Below are 14,522 nucleotides of genomic sequence, written 5' to 3'. Positions count from 1 at the left end.
CCCTCTACAGGCGGTTGGGCGGCACACTTCGTAATTGAGCCAATTCGATTTAATTTAAAACACAAAAAAATGAACATAGATTCAAAAATAAATCCAACATATAGTAAGTGTGATAGAAAGGTAAGAAAACAGCTATAGATTTGTGCTGTTTGGGCTAGGGGATAATGCTCACCCTGAGAAAGGAAAGTTTCAGTACTGCAGACAAAACATGGGAGACTGTATCAGTTCTTATAAAGAAATAAAAAAAATACATATTTATTATGCCACAATTGGGCGCCTGTATGTTTTACCCAGTAATAAATGTTACCCAAATAATGTGAGTTTTCAGGCAGACGGGTAACTTTACGTGTGTTGCTCAAACTGTAGCAGGTGCGCCTCAATAAGCAGGAGTGCAAGGGTTAAATCGGCTGCACAGGTTCTTTCCCTTGGAAGCGCCAGGTCCCTGGGAAATGCTGGGCACAGAAATCCGGCTGCTCATTGGCCAGTTTTTGTATGAACAACTTGTTACTAGGATTAAGAAAGCTCTGATATCGACCAGTATCTGACTTAATGGTATTTAATCGGACACAAGTGACATGGCAGTGAGAGATCTTCCTGGCAAAGACCAATTGCAACTACATAAAAAAAAACAGTCACCTGTTGGAGGCGGGACCGTGGGAGGAGGGGGTTGGGGTATGAAAGCACATAAACACAGTCAACCTGTGCTACTTTTATTTAGTGGTCATTAAGATTATAAAGATAGTGCATGACTGTATTATAGATGATAAATTACACATACTAATTTTTAAATAAAGCTCATGGGAAACTGTCATCTATTAACTATCATCTATCTATCATCTCTCTCTCTCTCTCTCTCTCTCTCTCTCTCTCTCTCTCTCTCTCTCTCTCTCTCTCTCTCTCTCTCTCTATCTGTCCCTCTATCTATCTGTATATTCTATCCATCTGTATATTCTATCTATCTATCTATCTATCTATCTATCTATCTATCTATCTATCTATCTATCTATCTATCATCTATCTATCTATCTATCTATCTATCTATCTATCTATCTATCTATCTATCTATCTATCGTTCTATCTATCTATCTATCTATCTATCTATCTATCTATCTATCTATCTATCTATCTATCTGTCTGTCTGTCTGTCTGTCTGTCTGTCTGTCTGTCTGTCTGTCTGTCTGTCTGTCTATCTAATATCTATCTATCTATCTATCTATCTATCTATCTATCTATCTATCTATCTATCTATCTATCTGTCTGTCTGTCTATCTATCTAATATCTATCTATCATCCATCTATCTATCTATCTATCTATCTATCTATCTATCTATCTATCTATCTATCTATCTATCTATCTTCTATCTATCTATCTATCTATCTATCTATCTATCTATCTATCTTCCTGTCTCACTCTCTCTCACACCTATAGATGCAGAATGGGACTCATAGTCCTCCCAGAAACCTCATGTATGATTTGATGCCGTCTAAGTAAATCTTGGTCTACTGAATTAGATGAACCAATTAATAACCGCACCATCTGTCTATCAATCTCCCCATTTTCCCATCCCTTCTATTAAGTCCTTTAAAGGGAAATAGCCTAAATTCCGCAGAAAATTGACTGCTTGCCACAAGTTTATGGTTAACTTTCAAAGAAACAAACTTCCTTAAATAAAACTAGGGAGGGGAAGTTAATTCCCAGTGTTTTCAAATGCAATTTCTTGTAACTTGCACAGTATACGTATCAGAAGACAGGACAGGGGGCCTAGTGAGGGGATAGTCCCCTTTTACCATAAGAGAACATGATTTGTGTGTAATAAGCACATAAGTTGATCACAATAGTCACATCATGAATTTTATTTTCTCACCTTCTGGAGTACAATGCAAAATAACCATCATTGTATGAACTTTATCTACATGTATTACACAGTTTGCCATCGTTATATGAAGCATATCAGTTCAAGGTGAACCCTGTAAATTCTCCCATACTTTATATTTGCATTATGTAGCGCTGTTCTTACACCCATGCAAATCAATACAAGGTCTTCTATATACATTTTTTTTCTATGGGGCTGCTAAGATGAAGCACAGTGCTACTCATTCCCACATTTTCATATGCACCTTAAAGGAGAAGGAAAGCTACAGAAGCAGTTCATAGCCAATAGATTAGCCACAATAGTGCAAGCTATAACACTATATTTGTTCTGCAGAATGCTTTACATTATCTGAATAAACATCTCTAGACATTGTCACTGTTTGTTTAGGATAGCAGCTGTCATAAGCTTGCTGTGACATCACTTCCTGCCCTAGTCTCTCCCTGCTCACTCATAGCTCTGAGCTCAGATTACAGCAGTGAGGGGAGGAGGAGAGGAGCAAACTGAGCATGCTCAAGCCCTAGCCCTGGAGGTTTAACCTGAAAACAAGAAGTCTGATGCATAAGCCCATGTGTCCACAATAGATGGAAAGAAATGCTGTGTTTCTTGTGACAGGGGACTCAGAGCAGCATTACTGCTTTATATAGCATTTATTTCCTTTATATAGCATCACTTTGATGGTTTAATGGTGTATTTATATGGACCTTTCTGATAAAGCTTACTTACTTTTAACTTTTCTTCTCCTTTAATAAAAGGGGATGCTGGAAGGCATAATACAATCAGCGTTGCGCAATATGGTGGCGCACCGCACTATAAATACATGGTAAAAAGATACTGACACCAGCAATTATACTCTTCTTTACATCTGTCATAATATTGACTTTGAAAGCAATTTATAACTTAGCCATTAAGTATTTGCACAATGCATTTACATTATCTTTCTGATGCCCCATGTTCCTGTATAAAGGGGCTGCCATATTTGTGCAGCAGGAGTCTGTTAGCATTAGAAACTTTAACTTTACAGGCTGAGATGAGACAGTCAGGTTGGCAAAACAGTCAAGTTTAGGAACTTCAACTAAGAATTACATACAAAAACTAACCTCACAGCAAATGACCTATAGGTAACTTTTAATATACTTTCATATTTTAAAACATAGTTTTTTAGTGTCAGTATCACTTCAACAATAATGCATGGCTAGATATTTAGGGGCACATTTACTTAGCTCGAATGAAGGAATAGAATAAAAAATACTTCGAATTTCGACGTTTTTTTTGGCTTCTTCGACCATCGAATTGGCTACTTCGAACTTCGACTACGACTTCGAATCGAACGATTCAAACTAAAAATCATTTGACTATTCGACCATTCGATAGTTGAAGTATTGTCTCTTTAAAAAAACCTTCGACCACCGACTTCGCCACCTAAAACCAACCGAGCACCAATGTTAGCCTATGGGGAAGGTCCCCATAGGCTTTCCTAGTTTTTTTTTGATTGAAGGAAAATCGTTCTATTGATGAATTAAAATCCTTCGAATCGTTCGATTCGAAGGAAATGCGGTAAATCCTTCGACTTCGAGATTCGAAGTCAAAGGATTTTACTTCGACGGCGAATATCGAGGGTTAATTAACCCTCGACATTCGACCAATAGTAAATGTGCCCCTAATAGTATATAAATATTCACCCTGTATCCCTCCAGCTGCCATTCACTAGCTTTCTTTTGAAATTTGTGATTCAACAACAGCTTGGAGGGATGAAGGTTGGACATCCCTGACAATGGGAGGTTGTTTGCCTCAGCCTTCCTTTTTAGCATTGAGCCCTCACTAGACTGATCCATTACCTTGAATTTTAAGCTGCATCTACATTATAATGTACAATAAAAAATACATAACTGTGGCCTGGTCTACTAAGGGCACCAGTTCATTGGACAATGGAGGCCAGTTGAATGGAGATTTGGGGGTACAACGTTTTGGATTTTGGATGCGCCTTAAACTGTAGTAGGGTAACTTTTATAATACTGTAATCCTGATAAGAATTAAGGTAAGGGTTGTGTGAGGGTTGTAATGTAGATGCCAGAACATACACTTTAAATTCCCTACATTTCCTTTAGCCTGTGCTATACACTTGGCAGGACCATCACTATGCCAGTGGTTTCCAAATGCACATCCAATATTTGTCCTAACACCATTGCAATTGTCTGTGGCATCCTTTGTGCCTTCATGTTAGGGCTTAGATCAGGGATCCCCAACCTTTTTTACCAATGTGTCACATTAAAAGATAAAAAGCATGTAAAAAGTCTCTGGAGGAGCCAATTATGGGCTGTGATTGACTATTGGTAGTTCCTATGTGGGCTAGCAGCAGGCTACAGGAGACTCTGTTTAGCAGTACAACTGTTTTTTATGTAACTAAAACTTGCCTCCAAGTCAGGAATTCAAAAATAAGCACCTGCTTTTAGGCCACTGAGAGCAACATTTAAGGGGTTGATGAGCAACATGTTGCTCATGAGCCACTGGTTGGGGATTACTGTTTTAGATATTTCATGGTGTCATATATGGTTCTCCATAATCCAAATTCCTGAGAAGTGGCAGGTGATGGCTAGCTAACATGTGGAATCCTGACCTAGGATGTTACACCAATATGACCACATTGGTTTATTCATGTGTTCTGTATCAATCATAATGTTTATTCTTATTCTACAAAATATTATATGGAGTTGTTAAAATATATGATTTTTTTCCAACTGTCTGAACCTTTTGAGTGCAAAAAAATTATCTTTCATAAATTCATCTCGGTGTTAACAAAAGTGGTTCTCAAATGGGTGCATCAAGACCAAAAAGTCTGTCGCACACACAGTATGGGCATTTTGCCTGTATCATTTTATGTTAAGGTTATGAAAAACTTGTGCTGGTTCTTCTTTATTCCCATTGCTACAAATAATGCTGCTTTTAACTGTTTTAATGAAAGTTGATGTATTTGGAATTTCCACATCTTTACAAATGACCATGAATATTTTCCACTGGGGTAAAATTAAGACAAAACTAATAAATAAATAATAAGAATAATGAGAAAAAACGCAAGGAGCATAGATGCCCGTGCTCATGGGAGCCTGCATCTAATTTTCTACAAGGCCATAAATTGAAAGTAAACGTCAGACATCCTTAATTATTTGTAGAACTTTCCTAGAATCATTAACTAACATTATTCATTTAAGCCTATGCCCAGACAAGTGGAATTTTCACAAATCATAACATGAAGGCACAGCTTCTACTGACCCCCGTGGTGAATCATTTAAGGGCAGGTAGATGCATTTTTGATGGTGAAATCCCCTGGTGTTAAGCCACCTATTTGCCATTGTGACCTCATTCTGGAGTTTTGGGTGTTTCCCTAAATATCCACATTATTTGACTCTATGCTAAATGAAGTGGAAAGCATTGCCCTATATAAAGCAGTTGTCAAAGGAAGTAAACTGAGGAAAATGGTCCAATTTACTTTTCACCTCCTATAAAATGAAGAGTATTGTGTTTTCGGCAGTCTAAGAAAATTTAATGAGTTCTTAGCAAGTGTTTACAACACTTTATAGACTATATATAACCATTAAACTGCTGGAAAAGGCAAACACATACACCGCTATTTGATCCCATTATACAGTGTCCAGTCTAAGCAATAGTTCCCTCCAGATATTTCTTTTCAAGAGAGAAAAAGAATGGACAATTTTACCAGCACATATAGTCCATGCACATCATTTTTTTGTTTCAGTGTGAGAATGTTGTTGACTTATTTAAAGGCCTGCAAATGCATTCATTGAATTTTTTTATAATGGCTTTCTTACTATACATAGGGCTGTTTAAAGCACAAAACAACCCTTACAGTAGGGAATTGACTATTGGTGGGTCATGTGATCATACTTTGATGTATGCTCTGTATACATTTTTTCATGGTATGGGATCCATTATCTGGAAACCCATTATACAGAAAGCTCCAAATTACAGGAAGGCCACCTCCTAAAAACTCCATTTTAATCAGATGATTTAAATTGTTTAGAACGATTTTCTTTTCTTAATAATAACAAAGGGGCTTGCACTTTATCTTACTTAAGATATAATTAATTCTTTTTGGAGGCAAAACACTTTTGTTAGGTTTAATTCATGTTTAAATAATTTTTTTTGTAGACTTATGGAATGGAGATTCAAATTATGGAAAGATCTGTTATCTAGAAAGCCCCAGGTCCTGACTATTCTTGATAACAAGTCCCACACTATTTATATTTTATATATTATTATGCATTCTTCCTCAATCCAAGGTTGCACACATTACTGTGTCAGTTACGTATTGTTTCTAGGGATGGGCGAATCTGACCCGTTTTGTTTTGCCAAAAATTTGCTGCCGGCGAAATGTTGCAGACGCCCATTAAAGTCTATGGGCGTCAAAATTTTTTTGTTGCGCAGCAAATTCTTTTTTTGACGCGCGTCTTTTTATTTGTCGCACAACACCATACAAGTCTATGGGCATCAATTCCACTGCGAAACAAGGCGAAAAAATTCTTACATCCCTAATTGTTTCATTTCATATTCATATAGGTATATGACTGTATATGTATATAACTTTCTTGGTAGAAATTTATCCAACCCATTTTAAAGCCACATAATGAATCTATCATCCTCATCATCATATTTTGAGAAATTCTGCACTTAAATTAATGAAACCCTTCCTATGCTGATGGTAAAATCACCTAGGGGCAGATTTACTAAAGGATGAAGTAACTAATGCTGGCGACAATTCAGGCACTTCACTGCAACATATACGTCCATTCAACTTTATAATTTCCCGCCGTATGCAAATTAGCCTGAGCGAAGACCTCTAATGAAGTTGAGCTAGCGCATCTTCACTTTGATTGCCGAAGTAACGCTAGCGAAAATTCGCCAGCGTTCATCTCCGTGGACGCAACTTCGCATTTTAGTAAATTAGCGTTGTTTGAGCGAATTTCGCCTGGTGAAGTGTAGTGATGGGTGTGAAGCCGTCACTGCTGAATTTTCACAGGTTAGTTAATTTCCCCCATAGTGTTCTTGTACTAGTTTTCTTTTTAGTTTTAGTCCTATTACAGTTATTTTGGTGTTTCTTTATGTTAAAGCCTTCTTATACCTTGACTATTTATGATAATAATTTGCTTGTGTTATTGTTCTACATCATGCAGTAATTGGGCTGGTCTTAAAACTGATCCCTCTGGAACTTTTCTTGAAGCATTTGCCCATTTGCAGACACATTTCATTATTACAATTTACTTCTCTCTGTCAGCATTCAACCTGAATAAAATATGTTTCTTATAATCACATTATATGGAATTCTAACATATGCCTTAGTGAAATCTAAGAATCTTGTTTTGCCCTCATCAGTTGGAGGTAACCAGATATCTCAGCTACTGTATGTCTGCTATTAACTGTACTTCATAAAACTGTTTAATGTTATTAATATATTCCTGATCCTGAATAGCGCCACTTAGTCCTTCCTTCCTTCCATTATGAATTAAGTGCAGTTGCACCTATTGATGCAAAGGAACCCTGCAGCTACTGCCACCTTCGGACCACATTTGCATGTTACTCTTGCACCAAACACCAGAAATTACGCTAACCAGACTCGGAAAACTGTCAACACAGTCACAGTTGCATCTGATTTACAGCCAAGTACTAGTGCAATTGTGTTAATTTTGACGCATTGGCTGTAATTGTGTCACAATGTGACCTTACGACTGTAACAACACTGGAAGTCGGAGAAAAAACACTGCATTATGGGCAGGGGTGAGCCTGGCCCCTCCGCCGCCTGAGGCATCAGCAGTTGCTGCTGCCCCCCCTCCCCCAGAAATTCGCTCTTAAAGTACCAGGAGCAGCATTTTTGCTGCCCCTGGTACCTAGTGGGGCGCTGCCGTCTGAGGCGACAGCCTCAACTCGCCTCATTGGTGAAGCACCCCCTGATTATGGGAGAAATATGGCGATTGCACTTTCTGAACTCACATCGTGGGCCATAACCATTGGAGTAATTCCTAGCAATTATGCAATAATAGAGTTCCGATCTATGGTTTTCTGCAGAGAGGATAAATAAAAAAGCATAAGTTGGCTGGGAATCAGATAAAAACACAGGAGCAACTGAAAGGTTGCGCACCTGTTGCTAATTCAAAGGAGTTTGGATGTCTTTGCCAAAGAGCAAAGAGCAAAGGGTTAACCTGCAGTGGATATGTCATTACTCAGTTTAATGCAAAAAAAGAATAAAAATTAGTCACACAGTACACGTTTTGACCAGTTCATAAAATATGCAGATTTGTGAGAAGATGTTCAATGTGCCCTGAAGTCGATGATTAAGAATAGCCGGCGGGGGAAGTTTAGTTTCGGACTGAGTCTTTCTGTAGACGAGACATTCTCCAAAATGTGTACTCCAGGACTCCTTTCAGTATATACAAATGCTGGGTACACATGGAGAATAGGTGCTGTATATGATGTGGTGATTGCGCTTTTGCATGCCATTATTTGAATCAATATGGTTTTCTTTATAAACTACGCATGCGCTAGGTGTTAAATGCTAAATAAATGTTTAATAAATTTTATTCTTCAACCTTTCTTAGGAAATAATGGATTAATACATTTCATCTAAATTTTCCGTAATACAAGATGCTGAAATAATGTAAAATATTTTCAAAATTAAAAAAAAAAACCTGGAAATAGTATTTTATAGTAATGCAATAAAATTAACCCTATATATATATAGGGTTAATACAATAAGTCGTTTCAAAATATAAAAATATATATAAACCATAGAAATCATGTTGAAATTACTTTTTAAAACTGCAACTAAAACAGATAAAAAGTAGACTAGTACAATGGTTCTGGTGCACACATAGATAGTCTTGCTTTTGTTTTGCTACCTTTTTAATTATTTAAGGTGGATAGAAGGTGGACAAAAATGAGTTTGCTACATAATGTATAGAATTTCTTTAATTATATATATATATATATATATATATATATATATATATATATATATATATATATATATATATATATAGATATATATATATATATATATATATATATATATACACACACATTCTGCAATAATATTACCCCTGACGAAGGTCCCAGGAAGGAGACGAAACAATGGATTTCCAATAAACCTTCACTGATTTATGATTATTGCTGAGTTGTGAATATCCTTGGAGTGCTGTCAATACTTGCAGAATGTGTTTATATATTTCGGACTAGCACCCTGGTTTTTTGCTTTTTCTCATGGTTGTGCACTCCTCTCTCTCTCTCTCTCTCTATATATATATATATTTATATCTATATATTGAATTCGAAGAGGACCAGCACTCTGTTTTTCAAAAAACCACAAATTTATTTATTACATCACAGTGCCTCCAACGTTTCGCCCGCATTGGGGCCTTTATCAAAGATAAAAAAAGTGTATATATATATATATATATATATATATATATATATATATATATATATATACACATAAAGTATAGTGTTGGGTCCTATCTGTCTGTCCGTCCGTCCGTCCGTCCGTTCTTCCATACTTCCATCCTTCCATCTCTTTTTGTGTAGCCATCTATCTATCAGTAAATTCTTGGTAAGTATTGTCATACTGTATATATTCCAATTTTCTGCCTATATTTTACATAACTGTTTGTGCAATATTCATGATATAATATGCTTTTTTTTTACAGGCCTTTTCGCTGGCCTTTTCTAAAATTCTACAAAATGTAATCTCGGCATACTTTTTTTAAGGCAATTGTACTGTACAAAACATTATTTTTAAAAAAAATAAATCAGAGTGAGTTAGTCTTGGATTATTAGTTGATTCCTATATAAAAATTTTCATACAATTAATAACTGGAATTTAAATAATATAATATTTTTTGTTCATCGGAAGAGGTTAATGCTGCTGTAGTTTAAGGATGAAGAGTGGGAAACGAAGCGAGATACTGCTTTTTAAACTGACACCTTCTTGTTTTATTAGGAGACATTATTATTATCAGACATCTGCAGGTAGAGAATTAAAATTAAAATCGCTTTCAACAATTCAATACACTTTTTTATCTGCCATCTATCTGAAAATCATGAACATTCATCATCTGAGCCATTCTCCCTGAAAACAAGAACCCATTCAAATTTTATACAAATTATCATATTTATCATAGTCTTGAACTCGGGAGTAACATCTCTGCAAAGTGTCTAGAAAGTCCCTGGGGAGGAGAAATTCACTGAGATCTGTTACTGCCTGAGAATCAGTCTTCCTTTCATGCTGGCCCTTTCACACTCTCTGCTTCTCACTGCCCCAGAAGGAACATGGCAGGAGGCAGAGGAAGGAATTGGGCAACAGAAATGAAAAACTTAATACCTAATGCAGAACTAAATCTTTTTGAATGTATGTCTATCCATTTATCAATTTTTAATTTTATTTGCCTACTATCAATGTTTAGTTTTCATTTGCCTACACTCTAATACAAATAAAACATAATCTCATGTTTATTCTACTTCTCTTTAGCTTCCCCTTTTCAACCATACTCTTCTCTATTTTGACTTTATCTCCAGGATGAGAATCTGCCTGGTGTGGTAGTAGCCATAAAGGCAGCTATACACAGACCAACCTGAGTTTGATTCAACTCATGGCCAAATCATCATCATTGTTCACACCAAATATAGCACTGGTCTGCTCCAATCTGACCAATGGCTGGAACAAAGAGGTTTGAACCAGGGCATGACACACCATGCAGGATAGTAGAAATGGGAATTAGGACTATGTTAAAAGAAAAGAATTTGGATGTATTGTCCTGAAACCTAAATGGAACTTAGTATTACATACCTGTATTATAGAAGAATTTAAGTGTAACAAAAATTACAGGGCTTAATACAAAATAACCTCCTATACAACTCATGGTGGCTCTAGCTTCAGGCTCTATAAGGATATTGGTAACTTAGGTCATTGGAGCACAGATCATTTATAACAAGTCAGAACATGTTTTTCCCGTTGTCTTCTTACCATGACCTTCTTAGACAATAAGGTGACACATTTCAATGGCAAATGAAACAGTGTTATGCTTTAATACTTCCACATGTAATTTAAGAAAGTGGAATCCATGTTTCATCTGTCATTGGATTGCATTGCTATGTTGTCACTGTTTATTCACAGTTACTGGGCAGTGCAAGGCATTTAGTCATTGAATATCTTAAGAAAGTGAGAGCTTTAATCAGATGTTCCATTATTTGTTACCAATACAGATAGTAGTAGCGCATTTCTGCATGGACAGTTGTGGGGTGGAATTCCCTGGATGCATTACTGAATTACCGATTGGATAATCTATTTGTCATCCTGCTTCTTCACCAAACAGTAATGCCTTATAAGCATATCTTTTTTAAGGAAATAATTTCAAAGAATAAAGATGATACTCATACATGCTGTTTTTATCACCAGTGCACTGTACCAACCCCAGAAACAAATTATATGAATGCTAAAGGATGTAGAATTGTGCCCATCAGTGTGTTATACAAATAGCACTTATGTTTGGAGCTGGTGCAAAGCAGCGGCATTTTTTTGCCCTTGTGCCGATTGTACCTTTAATTGTGTATCCATTTCCTGATTCAGAGTGTATCTTTATTACTTCTATGCACAAGGGACTCATGCACAAATGTAGTGAGCAGACACTGTATACAGAGCAAGGCATAGCTCCAGGAACAGCTCCCATGGGGCAACTGCATTGTGTAAAAGAACATGGAATTTTGCAGCTGCTTTTTTGTGCTTTGCACCTTGCCCCCTCCAATTTTCCACTAAAAAACCTTCCTCTGAAAACATTAAGCCATCACAGATACTTATATTTCTGTATAGAGCAGGACATAGTTAAGGGGTGGGCATTATATTCTCACTCAGCAGTTAAGTACATATGTTTCACCCTGGTTGCTATTCTAGATTGTGTCACCTAGAGCCAACATTTTCAGCGCCCTCTCTCATAGAAATGAAATTAAGAACATGCCAACGGTTGTTATAGACCAATATAGGTCTATTGTGGAAATAAGGGGCTGATAGGAATTATACTATTTCGGGCCCACTAAGTCCTGGGCCCAATAGGAGATCCTTTGGGATTCTGTTATGGTGATTGCAAGGACCCCCAAATACACAAGAATCTTCACATGAGGAAGGATCGGAAGCGATCTTAAATAACGTCCTGACATCTCAATAAAAGCATATAACTTGAAGCATGAGAAAGCATGCTCTCCACTGATTCTTTGTGATGGATTTTCCACGAGTTGTTTGTTCAATGGTGGATACCTACCGGACATGGTTTCTGCTGCCTGAGGGTAAGCTGTCACATGTTCTTTAGTCACTGGTCTAGTATGGACTTACAGTATAATGGCTCTACATAATTTTTGCCTATTGTTTTAATCAAGAATTACATATGATTTTATTTTCTGCACTAAACAGGCTAAAGTGATTTTCAAAGGTCCTTTAAATTTCCAGTTCCTAGAAAAGCTAGTTCCACAGATACGTGATTAGTATTAAAAAAAGAAAAAACAAAATATTTTTAAAATCCATATAATATTTTTGTATTCTGGCCCTTTTTGCCATTTTGTCTGATTAGTCTATTTCACTAGACAGCACACAAATGGTCAAACAACTCTTCTAACACAGAAATAAAATATGTAGAAAGAGGAGGTAGATACCAAAAACAATCGCTAATATTAGCTCATGAAAGACACATAATACTACAAACAATAATTCTGTGATACCAAATTATAGTGCAGTATTATTCAGGCTCAGGCGACTAATCCACTGAGACACCAGGAGAAATTCTGGAAGTCCCTGTCATCCAGGGCTTATAGGTGGAGGTAGTGATCAGAGTTGGTGTGCAGCCCAATGCTGTAAGGTGCATGAGGTCAGGCAGTAATGTGCCACAGCCATAGGTGAGAGAGTGGGAGGTTAAATGGCGACATGGGGTAGGGAAAATTCAGCAGTGGTTTGCAGTGATACCGTATGCAATATCAGGAGCCAACCCTCTAATCATGGGCCCTGAAGCACGAGTATACAAATACTGACCTGCTGGGAAGTTGGGCCTTTGAGGTTCAGTTTTCTGGTGTTCCCCAGGTACCCCAGTCTGATGGTGAACTTATTGCTTCTTATTTATCAAGTATGACACTTTTATAAGCTAAGACATATTTTACAAATGTGACTATAAAGATTTTAATTCAAGTCAAGTGATATCATTCTTTTTCAAAGCTAAGGTCATTCTTGTGTTGTTGCTCCTTATTTTCAAGTACAAAACTTTTATAAGCTAAGATGCAGGGGCATAACTACAGATGAAGCAGACCCTGTGGTGCAGGGGAGGGAGAATGAGGTATAGGTGGCCCATGAGGTCCAAATAATGAGCAATTTCAATATCTATTGGTAGAACAGGACAACCTCTGGATATGTTTGGGGCTCTAAATTTAATTTGCTGTGGGGCCCAGTAACATCTAGTTACACCACTGCTAAGATTATTTTTCAAAACTAAGGTCTAATTAGGCTCTATTATAATTTCGACACTGCAAAATTTGATGTATACACAATTTATTATTAGTGACATTTTTTTCCTGCAGGAAAATGTGTGAAAATATTTTCTGTCCCAAGGGAGCTATTCTTGTAGATGGCTATTACAAACAATAGCATGAAAAAAAATTCTCAGTGTGTGTTTAAATTGATATTTTGTTTTTAAAATTGATATTTTAATAGCATTTTGAAAAAGTTGCTCATTTCTGATAGAATTTGGAATAATTTATGCACACAAACACATTTATGCAAAAAAAGTAGACAAATGCTTTAGCAAATTGCAGAAAAAAGAGAAAATTATGAGGTTCATTTGAAAAAAATCATATTTCACACTGGACTAAATGTTTCATAAAATGGAAAAATATTTTTACTTAAAAAATGCAATTTTGTAATCAAATATGCATGTAAAAAAATAATTTAAATTTTAGCCAATTATTCCTTAAGTTTGAGCAACATTGATAACCTTTTGTTGCTAAAATTTAGTGGAGGGAACAGTTAGTTAATGGATACATAGAAGACAATACACAGAATACAAATAAAAAAAGCTAATTTTTTTTATACTTATAGCTTGTAAGGGGGTATAAAGTGATGAGAGTGTTATGTGAGTGAAATGTTATCTTTCTGAGTGACAAAAATGTGCATGTATGTAAAATGTATGTGTGTTAAGGGATACTGTCATGGTGAACATTTTTTTTTTCAAAACGCATCAGTTAATAGTGCTGCTCCAGCAGAATTCTGTACTGAAAGAGCAAACAGATTTTTTTATATTCAATTTTGAAATCTGACATGGGGCTAGACATATTGTCAATTTCCCAGCTGCCCCATGTCATGTGACTTGTGCTCTGATAAACTTCAATCACTCTTTACTGCTGTACTGCAAGTTGGAGTGATATCACCCCCCCTCCCTTTTCCCCCCCAGCAGCCAAACAAAAGAACAATGGGAAGGTCACCAGATAGCAGCTTTCTAACACAAGATAACAGCTCCCTGGTAGATCTAAGAACAACACTCAATAGTAAAAACCCATGTCTCACTGAGACACATTCAGTTACATTGAGAAGGAAAAACAGCAGCCTGCCAGAAAGCA

The sequence above is a fragment of the Xenopus laevis genome, chromosome 7L (assembly GCF_017654675.1).
Source record: "Xenopus laevis strain J_2021 chromosome 7L, Xenopus_laevis_v10.1, whole genome shotgun sequence".
NCBI classification, from domain to species: Eukaryota; Metazoa; Chordata; class Amphibia; order Anura; family Pipidae; genus Xenopus; species Xenopus laevis.
The sequence above is the reverse complement of the archived record's forward strand: the minus strand, read 5'-3'. Positions refer to the sequence as shown.